Source organism: Pagrus pagrus, assembly GCF_965226575.1.
Source record: "Pagrus pagrus genome assembly, chromosome: 21".
NCBI classification, from domain to species: domain Eukaryota; kingdom Metazoa; phylum Chordata; class Actinopteri; order Spariformes; family Sparidae; genus Pagrus; species Pagrus pagrus.
The window spans coordinates 18652823-18674748 of NC_140208.1; the positions used below are offsets into that span (position 1 = coordinate 18652823).

General features: G+C 41.7%; 1 long non-coding RNA gene across 4 annotated transcripts in view; it reads right to left on the minus strand.

Moving 5' to 3' along the window:
* The window catches only part of LOC311250427, a 185442-nt gene that overhangs the window by 97077 nt on the left and 66439 nt on the right, over window positions 1-21926 (minus strand). For 3 of the 4 annotated variants that reach the window (XR_014621280.1, XR_014621281.1, XR_014621282.1), the window contains exon 5: window positions 12844-13037. This is a non-coding gene — a long non-coding RNA (uncharacterized lncRNA). Of the gene's footprint in view, window positions 1-12352; window positions 13038-21926 lie in introns of those variants that run through there. The other variant, XR_014621283.1, reaches the window with a different exon arrangement.

A 21926-nucleotide genomic window follows, 5' to 3' on the forward strand; every position in this document is an offset into this window, starting at 1 on the left:
GTTTAGATTTAATATATGGAGTCAAACTAACATTCTCTCTTCCCAAAACATATAAAATAAAATATATTATCTTTCGCTCTTCCTGTAAGAAGGGCTGCACACTGCCGGCTGCAGCAGGTTGCAGGGTTCTGAAATTGCGCCGTCGCCCCACACACGTGACAAGAGCCAGACGTCCTGTCACCCTTCTGCAGACAAAAGAGAACTTTTTAATAACTTGATGGATGAGCTTCTGTAAATTTGAGTTTTGAGATGAAATCGGATGCCAGGTATAGTGATTCTTGTGGGAAAATTCAATCCAAAGATCCTGTAATGTGACCAAAGGAAACCCGAGAGGTGAAGAAGAGAAAATAAAGAGGGATGGCAGGTGATATTTCAAGTTTGAGAAAACGACTTGATAATAGATATTTAAAAGGTCTAGTGTGCAGTGTTTCAGCATGTTCTCACTCCCAACATGTCAAATACAGCCGCTTGATCAGTGGCTCCAAACTATGTTGCAATATGTTGCAGTCAAGTTAGCAATAATATGTAATATGTAACGTTTGGTTAGACTTTCAAAAAACAGCTTGAGGTTAAATGCCTTCAAAAACCTGAAACAAGTCCATTTGCTTGCAATTATCATGACCTGGATGACTGAGAACCTTCATCAACATCTTACTTACAAACACTTATTATGACTCATTTGACTTTTGGACTGTTATTAAGGTTGTCGTCACAGTTTGGTAAGGTTTAGGCACAAAAAGTACTTAGTTTAGGATCTAGGAAGAGATCATAGTTTGGGTTAAACTGACAATTTCATTCTTGTAACTTACGTAAAGGAAGTTACACAAGTGAAGTAACTCATGTCATTCACGTACGATAACCTACTTATGTAACGTAACTTAAAAACAATCGCTCACTCATGGTAACCATCACAACGCAAATTCCGGTTCTCGGAAGGAAAGTCCGGTGTGTGACCCATCCTACCACCCCAACACCCCCCGACTCTGGCTTTTCTTGCTCTCTGTACTACTGCACCAAAGGAGCGCTTCAAAAAAATGATGCCAAAGAGTTAGCGTCAGACCTGAAAGTGTAGGGCCACTGACCAGGCTGCTGTATTTGAGGTGTTGGAGCTAGAACTACCTATGTCGTGGCATCAAGCTCTTCGGTTGCAGATTACAACAAACTGATACCCCTTGTCTCCCTCCTCTCTGGAGCCAGTGTTTGGTTTGTCTGTTCTGGGCTACCGTAGAAACATGGCGGCCTCCATGGAAGAGGACCCACCTCAACTCATCAGTTCTTTTTCAAAGCAGAAAACCACAATGCTGCTGAAGGCTGAGTATTGATTCAGACGTCACACGATTAACAGAAAATACAGAATATAAAATATCGACCTCTTCTGTTAATTCGAACCAGTGAGGGTGGGACACCTACGGCTTGCCAGGTATATTTCATGTGAAAATGTTGCCTTGTGTACTGCCTTAATTAACCCTTCCTTCTGCATGGTGACCTCACTAAAGCAATCCCATGACTGGCTGCTTTCACATACATGTAAATTCAAGTTAAATCCCTTCACACAGACTTTCTCTGTATGGCTTCGAGGGCATCGCTCATTGCGTGACCTTCATGGATCTCCTCCTCATTATACATCCTCCCTGTTTGCCCACAACAGCAGAAAACAGCCAAGATCAACTCCACGCTCAGAGACAGTCATTTACAGCCATGCCAGCGCCCTGTTTTATTGTGCCAGTGACTTTAATAAGTTTGGAGGACTCTTCCAAAAGTAATCCTAGAGGTCCTGAACCCCAAACTTCTTCCATGATACCATTGTTTCACGGCCTCATTGCGGCACAAGGGGAAGTACTGTTAGCCTGGCAGCGGGGCAGCGTTCAGGTCCCGCTGTGTATTTTTAAATGCATAATGTACAGTATGTAGAGGTGCAAGCATGCATTCAGGCGTGACTACAGTACGTGCATGTAGACATACACTCTTCCATGTACACTGCACATAAATACTGAATATTTCTACCCTGAAAATAAAGACGAACGAGTAAGTAAGCTGTTCTTTTCTTTGGACGGGGATTTCAGTTTTTCAACCATCACACACTATCACACCGATCGCTTTTTTAAATAAATCATTTCGAATCAAAACTATTGCATTTGCAATCGTACTTCCCCTTCAATCTGATTAGTTTACTTGTTTTGGCATAAATACGGAGCACAATACTTCTCATATCTGAGCACTGGCTCATGAATTGAGCAATTACGGCAGCAAAAAATTGCTGTTTGGTCTGCCGCTGAAGCTTATAAACCTATCAGACGGGGTATTAAACAATCTGAGCGTCGCCGCGATATGCCCTCTTTGCTTCTCATTTTCCACAACATTTACAGTGAAAACTGTGTGAGAATCCCGAAACAGCTCGAGAAAAACTGTTGCAAAAGTCAACCGTCTGTCATTTGTAGACAGTACTAAAAGATCATTTTGTAATCTGTGATCACCAATAATTTGTCCAAGAGACAAGAAAGACTGGCACTGTTACTGACCTATTTTCCTCTATTAACTACAGTAGCCTGTACTTTTCCACAAAAAGCTTGAAGGGCTGATACAAACAGGTGATAAATGAGATGAATGCCAATGCTTCCACATAAACATACTTGATGAATGGTTCTGAAACATTTTTGTGTCAAAGACACCTAAATTTGCACAAATCAGCCCCACCAAATAATATTTTAAATCTTTTATTACAGAAAGTTATAAATATTATAATATAATACAAATATTGAAGCTCTGCAGGCTCATGTATTAATAGAAACAGTGACTACGTGATATGAAGACGTCAGTAGGTTAAATAACTATTGTCAAACGTGCACAATCAGTCAGTGATGTTGATATGTCAGTGCAGTAAATACTTCGAGCAGTATCTTACTGAAAATATCAAAAAGGCTGTTTCCCAGGAGTCCTTGGTGAATACATATATCGGAAACAAACAAGAAGAAAATGACAACGTCTCAGACACTCTCAGTCTGTTGATCAGAGTACATAGGTGCCTTTTTTCTGGCATGGGTTGCTCCACTTGTCTCCCTAGAGGTCAGTCAGGTCAGGGAGTATTTGTAAGTTATTTGTTTTTGCGTTATTACATTTATTTCACTGAATGACAGGTTGGATGAATCAGCCAATACTATCATTATTAGACAGGTACTAAAACTTTTGTTTTCTCTTTATAAAGACTGGATGCTGTAGGCATGGAGGGGGGCAGCTGACATGGGACTTGAAATGCCTTAACTTAAGACTTCACTCGGCACAACCTGTTACTTGACTTGCCTAAGAAAAAATGACTTGGGACTTGCTTGAGACTTGGACCAAATGACTTGAGTCAGATGTGGGGTAATATCCCCACATTAAACATGAACAACAAAAGACTGCAATCATATCAAAGCACTCTGCAGTTTGTTGATTGGTGTCCATATTTCAGTTTAGAGTAGGCCTACATGTGAGGCATGCGCTCCTTGCCTGGCATGGTGCGGTCCACTTGTCCCTTCAGAAGTCACTATAAATCAATACAGTTATTCTCAGTGATCATGTCCTGATTGAAGTGACCCCTTCTTGACGGAGCCCACTAACAAAGCACATGGGGGGTTATTGAACGATTACATAAGTATCAAAATGATGTAAATCTTGTGCTGTGGCATTCACAGTTACCAGGTCTAAACACAGGTTTGGGAGAGACGTTACCATTTTGTATATATAATTGCAGAGTTGACATCTTTTCGCAGTCTTTCTCCGTGTTGACAAGAAACAGAAACAAAGTGATTAAAGTTAAAAAAGAAAGAAAGAAAACAAAGAAAAGACAGGGAATAATCCAGTGAGTGTGTTATAGGTGGGACTTTGTTGAATGGGATGTGGCTCATTGCCTGTTAATCAGATATTACTCAGCCACTGACGGGAGAATTAGGGAGCAATTATGTGTGTTAACCAGTGGACAGGCCTCGCCGGCACAAAGAAACACTGGCTGCTCTGAGCTGGCACACTGGAGCTCCTTATAAACACATTATATCTGATCACACAGAAAGAAATACACTGCGCGCACACACACACACAAACAAACAGCCATGCAGACATAAGGACAGCGAGGAAGTCACTTGACCGTGTCTTTATGTGATGATGGTGGTGATGAGCTGTGAACATACCGCATCTGTCTCAGCCGAGGATGGATGGAAGCAGCTGAGGAGGAAGAGGAGAAGGTGCTGCTGTCAGCCCGTCCTGCTGAATTATGGGATTCGGACTTTGACGGGGCAGCGTTTCACAGCCTGGTGGGTTTCAGAGGTATGCAGCCAGAGTAATCTGTGGCACATGTGCCTTCAGGTTCCTCCTGACACTGGGACGGGAGGTTGCAGGTTCATTGCAGCTAGAATTGCCAATACAGCATTTTCTGGTTTTGTTTAGACACTGGAAAACATGCTTTGAGAGGCACTGTGCACATTTAAATGATATAATATGTAACATGTCCTGTGTGGGTTTAAAATGATATACTGTAAAGTATGGTGTCTTGCGCTCCTGTCTTCTTCTCCATGTTCAGTATTAGTAAAGTATTTTCCTTGTCTAAAAGTAAAATGCATAATTTCCTGTCTAGCAGACGTTTGAACAGCAAATGTGAAAAGCTCGTAAGACCCAGAATAAAAAAGAACAATAAAAAAAAACCACATGCCCCATCTTTTTATCCTCTGACCTGAATTAATTGGCCTGTCAAAAATATGTCCAACAATAATTTATGAGTATTTATATATGAAAATCCCAGCAGCCAACCACTTCCGTCTTATAAAACCACACTTGACACAGCGGAGTTATATCATCCGCCCAAAGTGTGTGCCTGCAAGCATTGTTTTCATTTCCAAGACTGTGGTTTTGGTGTAATTTATTCATTTCTCCCTGTCGTGCATGTCCTGATCTAACAATGAATGTGAATGGACAGGTGAACAGACCTCTACAGTCCTCCACATCCATCTAAATGTCCAGACACCAATGCTAGGTAAGCCACGCCTAGTTTTTCTGTCAAATCCCTGAACGGGTCGATCAAATTTCTATCATACTTTTCTTGCTAATTCCACTTTGAAATACAGTTCATTACTTTAAAGAACTTCAGTGATTTGATAAAATTGTATCAAGCCCTTATAAAGCCCCTTAACCCAAAATGACATATAGCAGTGTACCAGTTTCAGGCGTACCGGACCTTCATTGCATGTTCGCTGTTTGGTTAGGTTTAGGAAAACATTGTGGTTTGGCTTAAAAGAACTAGGTTACTTGTGTTGCTTATGTTACTACGGACCTACTTTACGTTTGTTACTTCGGTTACGTAAGGTAACTTAGCTATGCTAGTAGTCCAAATAAGTAATAACAAAATAGTCCAAAGTCCAAATAACTCACTGCTGACATTTTCGCTTTCACACTGGACAGGAACAGCGGTCTCCTGGACAAAACTGCTGTGCTCGATTGACCCAACCATCCGCCCCTGAGCTTCTCCCCGTCGCTCTTTATATAACTTCGCCTGACTTCCTCCTTTGCTGCTGTAATAATTACGATGGCCACTAAATGTCAAGAAATGTAAATATGAGTTGTGATTAGCTGCATTTCACTCGACACCAGGTTCCACAGTATTTGCAGATTCTATTAAAGGTTTGTTTGCATCCAATTAGTGGTAAAACTGTCACTTTTTTTTGATTGTGATCAGGTACAAAAATAAAATGTATATTTTTCATTTATAGGAGAAACAGTGATTGCGTCCGTGAATTTAGCTCAGTGAAAAAAGAGGTTCCTGAAATGGCAACAGGTTGTGCTAATATGTTTTTTATTTGATCAAACATTTATAGTTTATAATTTGTTCACTATATGTAGGTTCAATTCTTTAATAGTTATTAATAATGAAAACGTTTTCTGAACTGAAAAAAGTAGTCATCCAAACTGAGTCCTTGTATGTCTGGTAGATCACTTTGTTACTTAGGTGATAGCATAATATTTGCAGTGGTAGCAATACAACAACAGTGCAACTAGTCTGTTGTGTTGCAGTGACCTAACTGAAAAAACAATATGATAAATGTTCCTGTAGTTAAATTATTAAACAGACTAACAGCAAGTGATGATGAAAAGAGTTCGCCACCGTCTGATGACAAGTGCTGACAGCTTACTGGTCTGGTCCTGGAAAACACATAATCCTCAGGCTGAGGATGTAAACATGTCTGTTTATATGCCTCTATCTCTGTCTCTTTCTATAAATAACACATATCTATCCCAGAAATAAGTAGCAGTAGCCGTCTTGAAAAGCAGCACTTCCTTTAAATAAACTCAAAGCAAGCTGAGAAAACTTCAGTCTTGTCCACAGCTGGGCAGCTGTGCGTATTAGAGTTGACAAACGTCATTAAAATTCACCACTCCAAATAACAAATCTTTCAGCAGCCACACACACACACACACACACACACACACACACACACACACACACACACACAAGCCCTAACACACAGACACACAGACACACACATACAACTTTCAGCAACTCAGCCGAAACGGGGATACGCTAACCTCGGCAGAGGATGTCCGTCGGGACGCCGTGGCCAGACTTGGGTTTCCCTCCTGGGACTGACTCTGGCTAGCACACATGCTAATGCTTGGATGCCTCTCCCGCTTCTCCTTCAGTCTCCATAAAATAATCTGCTTCATCTGGGCCTCCAACCAGGCTTTTCACCACCTATTAGCTCTCAAACCTCTGGTGGTGACAAAAGAAGGCTTTTGACAAAGTGCCCAAACAGATTGTCACAACGCGCTGCTTTTCAAAAACTCTTCGTCCTGCCTGATTACTTCCTCCGACTGAAGCGGTGCTGATTAGCAGCCGCTTGAGAAAACTGACTGTCAGGAATGGTTTGTGAATGATTTACTCATTCAAATCAGTCAGACAGTTGGTAACAGAGAATGGAGACAGCTTAGGTTGGGTAAGACAAGCTGTTCGTGCAGCTGAGTAAAGCTCGCTCACAATCTCTCATAGGCCAACAACAGGAGTGCCAGGCTGCTCCAACCAGGGCGGAAATTTGGCACTTTGGGAAGGTGCAAGGTTTCGATGTAGAAATAAAGGCTCCTCGCAGCCGCTTACCTCTGCTTTCCCTGCAGGAACTTTGTCATCACTGTACACTCAGCAAAATGATTTTGGATTACTTGGTCTAAAGCTAACAAATTATGTCAATTTTATTCAAATATACCAACCCTGCCTGGTACCTGTAACCAGCGTACCCTGGTGCAAGTAGGGCCAACGTTTTAAATGGGTCACACTTCAGTTACAGAAAACATTTCATTTCCATGTGTGCCCGGCAACATTTTGCATGAATAGCAATTATTGTCTGAATAAATAGACATTTATGTTGTTGTAGCTGCTCAAAATGGAACTGAAAGAACAGCCATTTATGTTTAACAGAGCTTGTGTGGACAGCAGCTTTATTAGAATAACAGAATGTCTGACGATTGGACAGTGAGCCGCTTCTGCTGCGCTCAGGTATCAGAAAATAGAGCGAAGGTCACAATTTCCTACCAGTTTATTAAGTCCCAATCACGCCAGACATAAAATGGAATAAGTTTGATGCAAAAATCTGTTAAAGGAAAAGTTCACCCAACAATGAAATTTCAACCACTTTCTCCCAGCTGTCCAAATGTGTAAACACCAACACTCCGAGTAGCTCCAAGGCTAACTGAGCTAACAAGCTAACAGTAGCAGTAGTCACAAACAGAATACAGTTAGCAGCAGTTAGCTGCTGTGGTGATATGCTGCCCCAGTGTTGTTTGGAGTTCAACAGGTGGCCAAATCTTACATACTGCACCTTTAATATCATTGAAAACACCAGAGCAAAACCACAACAGCAGAGCTGGTTTTCACACTCCTCTTGCACACATTACAAAGCCTGCTGGCTGTGTAGCCCTGCAGAGGACTGCTCGGCATTCAAAACAGACAGCACGGAGACTGACTGACTGCTGACATACATGGCGCAGGGAACATGCCGGCTTTTGTCAGACTTCCACATGTGTTTCCAATGGGGGGATATTAGATTCCAGGCTGGTACTGAGTGTCGGCTGCAGCTGAGGCGCATGTGTGTACATAGACACACACAAAATATAGTAGGAGATGTAGACAGGTTGTGATAGTGGTGGCAGTGGGTCACCCTGACTGAACATAAGTGTGTGTGTGTGTGTGTGTATGCACGGGGTTCAGGTTACTGTGTGGCTGCTGAATGTCTAACGAGGGAGGATGTCAGTCTTGTTTGAGAAGCGGGTGTGACAGCAATGAGATTCAGAGGAAAATGAAACCTCAGCAGAAAAGATTATGTACACAGTAGTAGTCATTTTAGAAGTAAGTGTGTGCTGCTTTTAGCCTGCAGTGCCACTGCTGCGCTGTCTTTTTTTGTGCGGTTACAGGCTACATTAGGTAATCAGTATATTGTAGGCTAAGTGTTTACCAGGCCAGTCCTTGAAATATTGGAGACTGGAAATGTAATAAAACTGCATCAGTGGGTCAGCAACTAGGCAGAATTCAAAGCTTGATTTCTGCAAATGTAAGAGAAAATAATAAGTTAATTATTGGAAACTTTAAAAAGAAATTATATAGGCTAACTATTAGACATGACTGAAATGACTTCTTCTCACAGCTACCATCTTCATCCAAATATTGAACGTTTTCTCAAAGATCAATAGGTCTACAGTGCTGTGTGTGTGTTATGAAGGCTTGCTAGGCCTACAGCAACAAGACCTGTTTAGCCTAAACTAGCATAGCTGGAAGCAGGAGAAAAGAGCAAGTGGAAGTTCACTAATTAAGTTTTCGTTTTCATCATTTATACAGAACTGGTCATTTAAAAAATTCTAAAAAATTTCCTATACATGCTTCACAATAGAAGGCCTCTGTTTAGATATTTAAAAAAAACAGAAAAAATAGGAAAGGTTTTCACCAAAAGTGACTTTTAAAAATGTCTTTCTCTCAGGTTTCCTGCACAGACGTGAGTTGAGCATCGCAACACAGGCTTGTTTGAAGGGGGTTTTGTCACCGTTTGGCCGTTGGCCGGGACACGTCACTGGACGAGCACGCTTTGACCCCACTCCGGAGATGGTCCATTTCGGCGCCACCTAGCACAACTAAGACACTGGTAATGGAAACGCAAATTAGCACCGCATGGTTTAACTCGGCGTGGTCAAATGTGCCAGTGGAAAAGCACCATATGGCATTTGATTAAAAGGCAAGACGGGGAAGTCCTGGATAAAAGGGAACACGCATTTCAGTGATGTAAGCTAACGCTGACACAATACCATCGTCTGACTGCTTTGCGCCACAATTATCCATCAGATTTCCCATCAGACTAATCCAGAGTCACAAAATGGAAATGCGCCGTAGAGTTAGAGGTTGCCAATTATGCTGAGCAACATTTGTGTTTATTTGCAGTCATGATACATTATGTATCCAGACTAATGTGCTAGTGATTTACTGACATTTAAATGCTTCATGTAATGCCTTTAAAAACAAGTGTCTGGATACAGGGTCTTAATCAGTGACAGGACAGAGAAGGAAAACTCAGTTTAAGAAATACAGTCTTGCCCACACACACACACACACACACACGACCGCCATCCCAAACCTCCGCCATGGAAAAAAGCTTACATTCTAATAACACACAGCTAAGTAAAAGTTTATGTTTTCAGCGGCCAACAAAATAAATGAAACAGTGCAAATGTGAACATGGGACGCTAGCATTTCGAGTTGTTTTTATCAAAGCTATGTGAACTTGAGGAAGTGGAGAGAGCAGAAGGGTGGTGGAGCACCTGTATATTTGTACAGACCTTAAGTCTTGTGATGTCATCTCTTGACGTTAAACATTTATCTGTGTTTTATAATGGCAATGCAGATCCAGGGTCATTAGCGAACATAGAGTCAATGAAGGAGACCACCATCCGAGGCCTGAAATTGGCCCTGGGTTATAGCGTCTGGAGGTTCTGCTGCTGCGTTAACATTTATTGAAACGAGGATGGTTTATTCAAGGAACATGTAATGAGTTGTTCTTGGTATCCTGTATGTGTTCTGTGTCAGGAGGTCAGGATGAGGTCTCCTCTTTGAAACTGGATATTAAAAAACCTCAGTGATGTAATCATAAATGTTGCAGAAGTCTGCTCACTTATTGTCAAACTGAGCAAGCAGGAAAATTCAGCAGAAGTGTTACATCTTAGTAACTCTGAGAATATTAATTGTTGAGTTGGAGGAAAAAAAAGTTCGGTTTATTTTAAATTGTTTTAATTTTGGTAATGTATGTATTCAACAATAATTACTAGTTTGCTGCATGATATCAGGGTATTAGTTAAATCTCATGAGTTGAAAACAATGATGATTGCTTTGTAGAAATGTTAACTACACAAAATACTTATGTGACTAATAAAAAAAAGTTTACATGCTTTAATATTCCAAATCACATTATTTTTCTCATACTGTCCAATGCTGCAGCACCTCTACTCCCCCTCTGTCTGAACACTCGGTTTTAGTGCCTGTCTCTTTAAGGCCCCCTTCCAGAAAATCCCAGTCTGCTCTGATTGGTCAGCTACCACAGGCCTAAGCAGGCACCACCCACTGTGTTTCTGCATCAGCTCTGGCGATGTTTTTGCAACCACGGCGTGCTGGGGCGTGACTGAAGATCTATCCATGTATGTGTACATGTGACATCCCAATCTTAAAGGTGCTATGTGTAAGAAAATAAACTGAAATTATCAACAGAATTAGAAAAAAAAATACCAGTTTGGTATTATGTCGAAGTCATCTGCATGTACTGTGTTGCAGAGATATCTATCAACTAAAGTTAGCATGCTAACCAGCTAGCTCCGACCTGTCCTGTCTCATAATACCACTCCGAGTTTCCTGTCTTGATCGCTAGCTGCACACCTAACTGACCTGAGAAGCTAACGGCAGCAGTTAGCAGCAGTTAGCTTTGCTACAATTTGCCCAAAGAAGCTCAAACCTGAACCTTTTTTTTCCACCTGGAACATACATATCAAAACAACCACATTTTGTAGGTAAAGCACAGATAATAATGAACTCTGCACGTTCAGGATTGATGTTCAGCCCATTCACTATATCTGCAGCAAGAAAATTTGCATTCGATCAATATCAATCTTGACCAGTGATGAAGTCAGTAAAAAGTTACTCAAATCAAAGTCAAGTCACAAATCCAATGACTATGGTGATTACATAAATTCTGGTCCATTCTGCCCATATCAGTTAATAAGATGACTAGTATGTCACAAACATGAACTTTATGTATCCTGTTGGTATCTCTGATGCTTCAAATAGATAAAAGCCAACTCTTCAGATTTTCTCCCAGTGTTATTTTCACATTGTCAGCAGGATTGAACGAACCCAGAGCCTACTCTTAATGACTGGTCAGTGTTTGTGTTCGTTGTGAGTGATCATGGAAGTTGCTTAGTCTGGAAAACCTCTTGACTCTTGTAAATGACACACCGTGTTTGAACAGGAAAAATGTTAAATCCACTTCAGCTGAGATGGAAAACAATCAGTGAATTCAAAAATGCTAAGCAACAACCGAGAGCTCAACATCAAAGCTGAGCACTGCAAATCAAGAAACGCGTGCATCCCAGCAGAGATCTAAATGAGAATTTCTACACTTTGATGCAGTCTGTGCAGCAGTATCTCAGCAAACACTCAGCACAAAGTGTGACAACGGGATCAGTTACATCTGTATACACTCATGGTGCTGAAGATAAAAGTATCTACCGATCGACAAGCGTTGCAACCCTTTTTACGGCTCATGAATGAGGAATTCTGGTTAGCAAGTCAGCCAGATAATGGTGCGGAACCTGTCCGTACAGTGGGAGGTGATATTGGTGTTGTTCACACTGCTGACAGTAGTTCCACGACCAGTCTCAGCGGGGGTCTGGCCCACACACAGCTTTAGTATAGTCCAAGCATGGAGAAGGTAAACAGTGATGAAGCTCTTGCCTCCCCCACGCGGCATGTCGTCTCACCACAGACAGAAAGAAAAACAATGAAGCCAAAGTGATGATCCGTGTGAAGGTTTGGACCAGACAACTGTAGCTGTAGAACATGACAGTTAGCCAGGACGATGCTGGACAAGTCCGAGTTTACAAGGCATCTGGTTCTTTTCTCAAGAACATCGTGAAATTTCTCTCACAACCCGACTGTCCAGTTCTTGAATTTGCCATTGAAAGCTTGTTTTAAAGTCAAATATTTCCTATAATTGTTCTAATTTTAAACACTTGCAGATCTGTGCAGATCTTGTACAGATGCTCATGCTTAGCCAACATTTAATATTTCAAATTAAAGTTGTTGTTTTATCAGGATTTTATGCCATTTTATTAAAAGCCAATAACAGAGTGATGACAGGAAATGAGGGGAAAGAAATATGGGAAACTAACCTGACTCGCCAGATGGTTGGTTACACGGAACCATCTGGAGAGTTGTCCTTGGACACTGTTTGGAAAAGGGCCAGCACTTTCAAAAAATACATGGACAAACCATCTGTTTAACACCATGTTTCACAGGCTAACTCTAACCAATGAGATCAACAGCAGGAGAGCGCTACTAGTGAAGACAGTTGGTGAATAAAACTTGCCAAAGCCAGTCAAGAGAAGAATGAAAAACTGTTTTCCATCGATAAAAGCCTTTAGTGCCGTTCTTCGTTCAATACAGAAATACTCCTCAGTTCTGATTTAACTGATGCGAGAGCAGCAGCTGTGCTAACTCGTTTAGGAGCTGCCATTGTTGTTGACAGGGGTTGTAGACCCCTTGGATAATAATGGGTCTCAACAGCAGTCTTATTGACCAACCTGACTGGTCTGCCACTGTTTGATGTTCCACTCCAGTGCCATCCTTCTGCCAGACCTGGTTTGCAATTGGCTGTATCTGTGGCAAGTCCTCTGACGGGAGACCTCCAGTCTGTGATCCCGATCTTCATGACGACATCGAGGATCCCCTTGGAGGATTCTGCGCTCTGGCTCACTGGGCTGTGGTCACCGAGGGACTGAGAAAGCAAGTTCAGAGACAGAAGAGAGAGAAAGTGGTTTCGGAGTCAGGTTAGTAATGTCAGCATCAATTTTCAATATCAGAGATACAAACATCATATTAGTCAGATTCAAACCACGTACATGGAAAGAAAAGAATCTGAACGATTAAAGTTTTATTCTGACAACAGTGTAAATTAACCGAGGACTTTCATAATAAAGCACATCATTTATTTTATTTTTTGCGTCATCGAGCACCAATTGGTGGACCTCATTTTTGACGTTTGTTGGTGTGCTGTCAGGCTGTTAACCCTTTAATTAAGAGAAATGGGTCAACCAACAAGGTCAAGGAGGCAAAAAACAGGAAGTCAACCGAAGCAGCACGTCACCTATTTATACGGGAGGACTGTTTCTGTTTCTTTGACACCTCCATAATTACAGCTCATAAATTACACTGCTGTGCCTGGCAGGCAGGAGTTAACCTGGAAGGAAAGTTGTGGGGTTCTGCAGTGCACATGTCGAGGAGGACATCAGCTGATTAGTATGATGTATTAGTAAAAGATATTGTAGATAAGGACAGATGCGGTGGAGGGGGAGTTCGCTTCAGATGGCAGGATGATTGAATGGAGGACTTTTTAAACATGGCTCTCACATGACTGAGTAAGTCTTGTCCTCTAAAAACAAACACTGATAGAGATGAAGCTCTGGGCTTTGTTTTTATATGTTTTCATATGTCAACTTCGAATTTGAAGCTCTTCAGTTGGACTGAAGAGAAAATGTGTGTGTTCTACTCGAGCTCATATGTATCTCTGCATGTCTGTTTGCGCATGTGTGTGTCGGAGGTTTCGGTTCAAATGAGAGGCAATCAAGCAGAGTTTGTGTACCTAGGCAAGGCATGAAAAATTTTGCTTTGCTTCCCACAATACTTCCATATCGGTGTCTCTCCCTTTCTTTCTGTCATGCACACACAAACATAGAGAGGGCCCCCCCACACTGAAAGCCGTTCCTATGATCTACGTTCAAGGGTAAGGACCTTAAATCTCAGCCTTGACCCTCAGATTCCACACTTGTCCCTTTAATCCCGTCCCATCCCACCAACAACCCCTTTTCCTCCCTTCTCGCTGTCCCGGCATTTATCCGCGGATCAGACAGAAAAACATACATTGCTTCCACAAGCTGAACACACACACGCTAGCCGACACACACACTGCCTCTGCCTCCTGCTTTGGACTCTCTCTTCCCTGTCTCACTCTCCCTCGCCTGACCCTTCTCACCTTTTGTCTCTTGTTTGCTTGTGCGATCCGTCGACTTCTCACTCCTCCCTGCCGTTAAACCCACTACTCAACTTGTTGTTTGACCTTTGACCCCTCGTGTCATGTTTCAATTATTTTGTTTGACTTACTCAAGAATAATGCACACCTACTTTGATAAGATAATAGCTCGAAGGTAGACATCAAGTAGGAAGCCACTATTCATTCAAACTCTGATGACAATTTGATTTTAAAGTCTATGGATCAACAATTTGGCACATTTTACTTTAATCTCTAGAATTAAAAGATGGTGAGTTGTGGTTGTGCAGAGTTTCCTTTCTTTCTTCAGTTATTTACTTTACCATCCATTTGTATTTCCCAGTTCATTGACTGAACATTAGTGAGTTAGTTAGTGTTTAGCCAGCTAGCTGCATGGCTCTAAGGATACAGGCGACTACCCTAACCCTGATCCAGCGGAGTAACCGACGGTTAAAAGTTTTGACTTTTACCTGTGAAATATTGCAAAATCGACTAAAAGGATAATTCCATATTAATTCACCTAGGACCCCTCACTTCATGTCATGGACTTTTTGATGTTTGGCCCTCAGAGCAAAATGTTTTTTGAAAGGTTAGTAGTAAGAAGTTTGCAAAGCTTAACAATAGTAGCTCCCTCCTTTATGGCCTCCTCCCTTTTTCACTGGATGAGTCAGAGTCAGGGAGGACAACACACGTCACTGATCTAAGTCAATATCTGCTGGCATGGCAAAAACATAATGCTAATTTTCTCAACCCTGATTCCACCGGCACAGGTTTCAATCTACCAAATTTACGTTAACATGCACACTTCTCTCAGCTGTAGTGCTACCACTGCCACTCATCTGTTTTGCATGGGTTTGTTTGAGAAAGAGCAGCTGACCCCCTTTGAGAAATCGAGTGGTCTGTAAACACTTAGGACGGATTAGGTCAGAAAATGCAGGAGGTGAAGGCGGGGGGAGGAGGGAGGGAGTAGACAGGGGAGGAGAAGGAGGAGATGGTGGTGATACATGCGGGATGGAGGGGTTTGGGAAAATGATAGCGAAGACAGCGAGACAAAGGGAGGACCTGACTTTGACATTTACAGGAGCTTTGTAATGGACCAAGTGAGGTATTGTGGAAGGAGGAAAGAGAATAATAATTCCAAGAAAGAAAGAACCCTATTATAGGTCAAAGATTTTTTTTTTTGAAGGCTGCAAGTACAACAACAAATCTAACGAATACAGACTAATAAGCTCCGAATCTGTGGTCCAGACCTAAGTCGTCAGGAAAACCATTATGGATGTGGCAGCACAGCCCCGGATACATTTATTTTAGATTCCAAAAATGGCCATATAGTCTGTTTTACCTTCCTCAGTGGTGACCGGCTTGTACCGGACCTCAACAGGGCCCATTTTGTCTACTCACAGATGTATTTGTGATGTGTGGTTTTCATGTCGTGTTCTGGACTGTTTCAAGCATAAACCAGAGATGCAAGTTACAACCTCGCTGGGATCAAAACAGAACAAATGAGTGGCCTAATTAGAATAAGCACGCAACTAAACTTCCCATTTTTGATTCCTAAATCCTTTAATTGGTGCAACAAGTCGCAAATGAAGGGTAATGCGCGCCCTTTACGAGCCCGGTGTTCCTTTTACCAGCTGGTAGCTTTTCTGCTCTCGTCTATCATCTGCTCCGTTTCCAAAAGCTGATGTTAAAGCTATGCATATAAAAGGCTTGGTTTCCAGCACGGTGCCAGAGTAAACCGGGTGGTATATGGTTTAGAGACATTTCCTTCTTCAAGAGTGAGGGTCCCAGGTCCCTGTTTGTGATGGAACAGTCGACCGCTTGCCAAGTGCTTCTTAGGCCTCTTTGTGGCTCAGAGGAACACTTCGAAAACCGCAAGTTATCATTGGAGCAGGGGAGGCCCGTGGCGCGCAAGACGACCATCACCATCAACCTACACCCCATTATACTCTCCTTCGCTGAGCATACACACCTTGCGCAAACCCCACCTCGTACTCTCCATCTGCTGCCAGTTTACACACCTTTCTCCTTCTCCTCTCCTCCACCCATCTGGCAGTGCCAGCCTCTGCACCTTCCGTCTTTCTTTCCTTCCTTCCCTCCGCGCCCATCCATCTACACTGTCAGCACTCCATCAGTCTTGTCCGGCTGAGTTGTCAGGATGAATGGCAGCGCTGGCCGCCAGGTACGCGCTGTTTTATAAACATGGCTGATAGCTCGGGTCTGCTGTGTGGCCCCTGAAACAGTTACAATATGTAGCGGGAAGGTTTTCATTGCCCCGCAACACAAAATGACTGGAGTACAGCTGTAGGGTCGACACCCCTGGCTCAACAACTACTCGATGCGGTGCTGGTAATTTCTCCTCAAAGATACATGATTACTAAAATCTGCAAATGTCTCTGCATTTTATTGAACATTATAAAAACAATGTCAGGTTAAAAAAACAATAGTATGTCCTTTTTTTATCCTCAGTTTATGTCATTTGGATCTCTGTTCTCTTCAGGTGACTCTATAACCTTTGTAAAAAGTATTTAAAAAAACTTAACGTTCCTCAAATCCACTTCCAACTCTGTTATAGTGTTTTTTAAACATTTTTTAGTGTTTTAATTATAGATTTTACAGCAGTTATAACTTCCCCTACTAAGCATCTGTAACTGGTATACATATACTTAATGAGGCACCTTCTTGTATACATGTGCAACTCTTTCACAAGCTAGTTTTAAACAGTTAATTAATATGCAGCAACTTGTTAATAGAAGTATTATGCATAGAAGTATTGATAAAATATAATGGATCTAAAGTAAATAATCTATATTTCATATCATTACAACTACATTATGTTATATTGACATTGTATAATTCAATTCTACATACCAAATCAGGGGTGTCAATTAAAATGAAGTTAATACTTTTATGGTATTAAACCTCATTTTTCTTACTATTTATGCTCAGTTTTTTTCCTGCAACAGCCATTAATTAGTCAGTATTTACACTCTTATCACTTGTTTATTTAGTGGTTTTCATTGCTAGAGGAGGGGTTCGTCATTTTTTACCTCATCCAAGGTTTGTTTGTTGTTTTTCTTTGTTTCTTTTTGTATTCTTTTTTTATTTGACTTGACAGCTTAAGAGTGACCAAGAATGGAATGAGACAGAGGGGATGACATGCAGCCAAGGGCCACAGGACGGATTTAAACCCTGGGCTGCTGCAGCGAGGACACAGCTGGACACAAGACTGAACATGGGGCTCACACTCTACCAACTGAGACACCAGGGTGCCCCTGTTTGCAACAGGATTACATAAAAACTATTGAACAGATTCCCATGAAGCTCTGATTAAGGATGTGTCCGGGCCCAGAAAAGACCCAATTAACTTCTGGTGCAGATCCGGAGAAAGGGACGGATCCAGGAATTCTTTCTGACTTTCTTTAACTTTGCATGATCAATGTTTTTCAGCATTTTCATTAATTTCTCAGGACATTATGCAAGGTTCTTGATAAAATAATTAATAAATCAGGCGCCTTTAGGTGGCTGGTATCTATGTGAGTGCAGTTTAGTGCGGATACTAGATCTAGATCCGGCGCGATATTGGCTGCACTGTAAACACATACACCACCTGCTCCTCTGTTGTATTTCTGGACTCAAATCTTACTTAAAGTATTAATGAATATAAGTATTAATTGAATACAACACATACATAACATATACAGGAATTGCTATGATACTTCATATTCATATAGTATGAAGATAAGTATGAAGACATGAAAATAACAGCATTTTCTACTTCCCCAAGCTACCTTACACCCCCACTCTGGCGTCCTGCTCCTCACTCCTACTTCATGTACTTACCTCCGTGTACTCGATACAATATTTTCACGGGAAATAGAGTGAGGTCTTAAGAAAATACCTCTAAAAATCATCTTTGTCTATTTTCCTTGTGTCAGCCAGTCACGCGTGTGTGCAAGTACAGTGCCCTGAGAAAATATTATGATTTGGTTTTGCAGTTATTTTTAGTTGCCTTTTCCTGGTTTGTTTTTTTTCCAACATGTATGGTGCACCTTGTTCCACAGAATAACTCTGATTTCTTTTCTGTAAATAATGAAAAAGTGACTTGAATTATATATGTTATTTTCTGCTGATGAATGTGGCCCTTTTTTCTCATTTTTTAATGGAACATGCGAGTTATTCATGGATAATATACATGACATGGAGAGTACACACTCATATTTGGAGAGCATTTAAAAAAGCCACAATCAGTAATAAGCTGTAAAATCTGCTCAGGAAAGCATGAAATATACAGTCATTTTGGAATAATATACAAAGCTGACACTATATAAAGTTTAGCTCAGAGGAATGATGATCCTCAGGTGTTCTACACCCACTTACATCCCACTGTGTTTCATATGGTTATTTACAGGCTTAACTATGGAGTCTGGTACATTGTGATTATGATTAAAGGAACATTGACTTGAACCTGAATCTGAACTTTTATGCTTTCGTCACAAGCAAATGGCAGCAATTATAGAAATTTAAATTTCCTCATTAATGAGTGAAGATGTAGGAGCATCGTGAGTCATGATGGGATTCCTCTGACGACCAAAACATCCCTTTCACCGGACTGCTGGCAGATGAAATATTCGAGCTAAGTGATCCAGAATATTCTCTCCTGATTAGACAGAGGTTGCTTTCACAGCAGGTCCCTTGGTGCCACTGCAGAGAGAGTAAATATAACTGAGATCTGCGGAGTCCCGGCTCAGCTCCCAGAGTTTTACTGACAACTTCGTTCCACTGGCAAAGAAATACTGGTGATTAATACCATTGCAACACTCGCTTACTAATTCAGGAAACATATAAACATTCGGAAATGGTCCAAGAGCAAATAGTCCATATTTATCTAAATAAAATGATTTACAGTTGCAGTTAGGCTCGGAGCTAGAATTAGACACAGTGGTCTGAAGGTGTTGTTTAACGTACTGATAATACCCAAGAGGCTGTGATTATGTGAACAGCTCTGATGTGGTTGTGTCCTGAAACATTGACAGCACTGAAGTAACCATAATCATAGTTAAGAATGTCCACAAGGCTATTATGGCATTATGAAATTGTTATGCATATCCACTGCCAAGCTGAGAAAAGAGCTTTTTGACTGATTCTTTTCCTAATACGTCAACTTTAAGTCTTTCTTACCCATCAGCCATTATTTTCTCCCATAAACCTAGAAACTGAGGCCTCTAAAAATAATCTTAAAACTCCAAAGTTTCAGGACATACTTGTGCAAATCTAGCACACAGCCGCTGCTTGTAAACACACCATTAAAAGTTGATTGTTTATCTCTGGCAAGCTCTCTGTAGATGCAGAACAGCCACACGCTTTTAGTGGTTCATAAATGGACACAGTTTCTGGGTTTGACAACTTAAGCCAACATGTAAGTGCCTTAAACATGCATTATTTCAAATGGCCAGCAGGGGGCAACTCCACTGGTTGCAAGAAGAAGTCTGATTGTATAACAGCTTATGAGAAAATTACCCTACTACCATTTCCTAATGGTCTCAGTCGCTAGTTTCAAGTCTTCTTCAATACGGCACAATGTTCATTTTGTAAATCACGATCCCATTTAAAGTGAAGTAGAAGGTAAATCAGGGTATGCTTTAGGGCTAAATTGTGATTGTCATGAAGCTACTAAGGCGTGTTAAAAGTCTAGAAGAGCTACAGGATTAAATAATTTTATCCCCATTGAAGTTAGCTGGGGCTGTACCTGAAGTAAGCTGGTTTGGTCAGCAGAAATCTCTAGTGCACACGCTCAATGGGCCACATAATCTGTGAACTCATGCTCTTTTGGCTTTATGCGCCACTGAGTAGCTTTCATAGGAATGAATGGGGCTCCACCTCCAGATTCACCTTATAAGATCCATGGTAATGCCTCAGAACAATAGTCCAAAAGCCAATGGGTGACGTAGGGTAGGGTAGGTTTACACTTGATCAAGTGCCGAGCGTTCATTTTGGATCCAGATGCTGCACATCTGTCTGCTCAGGCCATTATCAGGCTGATATTGTAGTCTGATCATGGAATTAATTTATTCCCCAGAGACCGGGACTGTTGCTCGACAGGTGGTCACTTCTGACCCTCTTCTGTATGCTCCCTTACCACATGACTTTTCAACATAGACTTGCAAGCTCTTTTGGCAGCTTGACTCCATCATCTGAGTACACAAGTGTGTCTCTAGTTGGAGCCTGCAGGGAGGAAACCAGCAGCCGGAGTGGTGGTCTGCTATATGGACTCATTGAGCGAGCCCACAGAGAGCTCTGTACCTGTTAAACAGAGTAGCTGAGGCCACTGTGGACGAACCCCAGTCACACATGAAACCCGAGGTGCGCTGCGGATTATGCACAAGCGTGACTGCTTTTGCCATGAAAATGTAGGTTTTGGCCCGGACGTTCGAATGATTTTATTATTACTATTTTTTTAATCCCTCTGCTCCCCTCCGCTGTTTCAGTCCCCAACGTACACGGCGCTCGGACGCTATAAAAAGGCTTTGTGTATTCAATAATTGCTTAATAGTTATATAAAATGTCATTAACTGCTCTTGCTGGTTAGGTTACATCCACTCTAGCCACCTGAGGGACCAGAGGCTACTCACTCCACATCGCTGACTCCTCTGCCCTCCTGCCTCTGTTTTTTTTTTGTCATTTTCAAGCAAGAATCACCTCATATTTTCCACCTTTTATTTACTTCTCTTTCACAGTGCCTTTCCCTATTCTTTCCAGTCATCCATCTCCTCTTCCATCCTTCACCGTCCACCGTGTTAGCGATCCGCCTCTTGACAGGTAAGACATCTGCAGCTCCCTCCTCTGTCAATCTGCGGTGCAAGGGTCAGTCAGAGTGCTCGCACAGATCCAGAACCCTGGCAGCACTGCCTCATATCCCATCACCCATCACTCTCAGACACTGAAGGGGGAGAAGAAGGCCACGTCTTCCGGTATGAGGTCATCACTGCGCTGCTGCGTCCCACCCGCGGGCAATTTATGCCTTCCGTTGCTCGCAAGATCCTCAGCCATTCTTATTTCAGCTCCATTAAAAATAATTGGCGTACTGCTCCAGAGTAAATGTTGAGAAGGAAACCGCGGCTGGTCATTCCGGCTTAGTTCAACATATAAAGAGGATGGAGAGTATCGCCACATGGTGTAAAAGTTCACAATGTATTTATTTTTTCCCCCCTATCACTTATCCAAATTGGCGGTCAATATTTGCTCTGGTGATGATCGCTTCCAGTGGCTAATTTTCTGAAAAGGATATCTCTTTACTTTGGTGTCGAATGCTGCCAACTCATAGCAGAGAGCAGGTTGGAAGCATTATTCTCACCGCTGTAGAGTTTCCCCTCTTAATCCACCCAACTAATGACGTTAATGAAAAATAACTCTAATCTAATTAGTTCTTCTCTCCAATCAGTCTCATTTCCTTCTTAGCTTTGACTAATCTGTGGTATTGGCGTACGAGGTATCTGATCCTCTCCAAAAACACTGCTGCCCATTTTGCAGGAGCATTGCCAGGGTAAGAATTAAAGCCTGAAAACAGACAGTTAAGTTTGTTGGAAATTGATTTTTTTTATTTTGTTTGTATTTTCCTCT